At 52.3% G+C, this 1,956-nt stretch overlaps 1 long non-coding RNA gene across 1 annotated transcript in view; it reads left to right on the top strand.

Moving 5' to 3' along the window:
- Positions 1–209, top strand: part of LOC146072556 (uncharacterized) — a 3,174-nt gene extending 2,965 nt beyond the window's left edge. Inside the window, exon 3 of the long non-coding RNA XR_014473182.1 lies at positions 163–209. This is a non-coding gene — a long non-coding RNA (uncharacterized LOC146072556). The remainder of the gene's footprint in view (positions 1–162) is intronic.
- Positions 210–1,956: the final 1,747 nt, after the last annotated feature.

The following is a 1,956-nucleotide window of genomic DNA, read 5'->3' as shown; positions in this document are numbered from 1 at the left end:
TTTTGGGCTGATCCATTGTTTGAGGATTTGGTAGGGAACCCCATATTTGTTACTACCACTTTCCTCTTAACCCCTTATTTATGTGCTCTTTATTAACCCTTCTTACACTGTGGGCCTTGCTCCTCTCCCCCCCCCCCCCCCCCCCCCCATTTGCTTCATCAGGTGTCGGTGCTCATGGGAAGAAGAGGAGTCTAATGAGCGAAAACAGAAACTGAAGGAGCAGCAGGAACAGTCGGCAGAGGGCATGGGGACACCAGTGTTTGGCAAGAAGCTGCTTCTGCTGCAGAGTCAGATCGAGCAACTGCAGGAGGAAAGCTACCGGTAATGGGAGAAGGGTGGGGCCTAACGGTCAAGAGGACAGCGCTTGCTTTACGCATGGCTGTAGGAGCTTTGCGATCCGGTACATGTGGGGCTTGCTTGATGGCGGGTTTTGCTGCCTATATGGGAACGTGTAAATTATAGGGATTATAGCAGTTGCAACATATTTTTATTAACCCCTTCAGTGGTAATCCAGGAAGCTTTCCAGGCATGCTTCAGTGCTAGCCACTTCCAGGATTGCCACTGTCTTTTCACCCTCCTTGGCTCTGGGCAGCACCGCTGAGCTGAGCGATGATCTCCTCTGCAGCGGCTGCCCGTCCCCGGCTCCTTCCCTTCCTGGCTGTTTGCGGCTTGACCTTGCTAACGTCACTCCATACACAGCCAGGTTGCTGGGGTAAGTTCCGGAAGACGCTGCCCGGCCTCGGGACACTCATCGGTGGCTTTTTTTTTCTTTTACTGAGCCCCCTCAAAAATCCTGCCCTGTGGGGAGCGCTCCTAAACAAAAACAAACAATGACTGTAGGGGGTTAAATGTCCAGAATGAATGGCTGTCCATGTGCCCCCAGTGGCTTTGGATGATCTCTGTGAGAGGCCGCATAGAAGGTAACTTGTGATGTTTCTGGGCTTACTTCAGGATGGAGAGCGCGAGAGATGACTACAGACAGCGATGTCAGGAACTGGATCGGGAGGTTCAGGATCTGCACATGCGTAACCAAGATCTAACCGGGCTGGCTCATGAGGCGCAGTCCCTCAGGGATGAGATGGACGTACTCAGGTGAGCAGTGGTCCAGGGAATGGGGCTCTCGGGCCTGGAATTGCAGAGAGATCACCTGCTTTATGACTTATTTATCCCTTGCCTGAGGTGTGGTCACAATTTGTAATTTAGTGAGACCAGATTGACTCTAGGCCAGTTGCAGTATCAGACTATGCACAGCAACACAGAGTATTTCAGGAGTTGAGCCAGCTGTACTTGTTGAAGTCTTGTATTTGTAAAATTAAACAGCAGGAGTGGAATGGATGCATCAAGAATCCAGAGGCTGAAAGTTGTATGGTAGAAGGAGCAGAGTCCCCAACAGAGTAGTGATATGAGGATGCAGCAAGAGCCACAGGCTAAAGTCCCCCATACATTAGTTCGACTATTCCAAGTCGGACCTGATTTCTCCTGCACTTTTCCCCTGGAGGGGTCACACACGATTAGGCACTTGATGTGCCATGTTTTGAATGCGATTTATCATATGCAACTCCCGGGGAGCTGCAGGGGGAGAGGAGGACAAAGAGGCAGCGGACAGGGGATGCTGGTGAGCCAGGCAGGTGGAGCAGCGGACACAGATGCAGTGGGAGGGGGATGCCGGTGAGCCAGTGGGGGGTGGGTGAAGAACGGTGAGCTGGGCAGGGGGATCAGGGAGCTGCAAGGGGGAAAAAACACCCCAATACTAATTAATGGGCTGAATCAAATGAATCAGCAATTGGCTGAGAGCAATCAGCCAATCACTGGCTGCCCATTCATTTGTATTGGTTTTTACTTTCCTTGCAGCTCCCTGATTGTCCTGCCCAGGCGTCCCCTGCCCGCTACCGCTGTGTTCGCTGCCTGCTTGTCACTGCACCTGCAGTGTCTCCCGCCCAGAGGCTGCACATAAGT

The sequence above is a fragment of the Crinia signifera genome, chromosome 4 (genome assembly GCF_055691185.1).
Source record: "Crinia signifera chromosome 4, ASM5569118v1, whole genome shotgun sequence".
Classification (NCBI taxonomy): domain Eukaryota; kingdom Metazoa; phylum Chordata; class Amphibia; order Anura; family Myobatrachidae; genus Crinia; species Crinia signifera.
The sequence above is the reverse complement of the archived record's forward strand: the minus strand, read 5'-3'. Positions and strand labels throughout refer to the sequence as shown.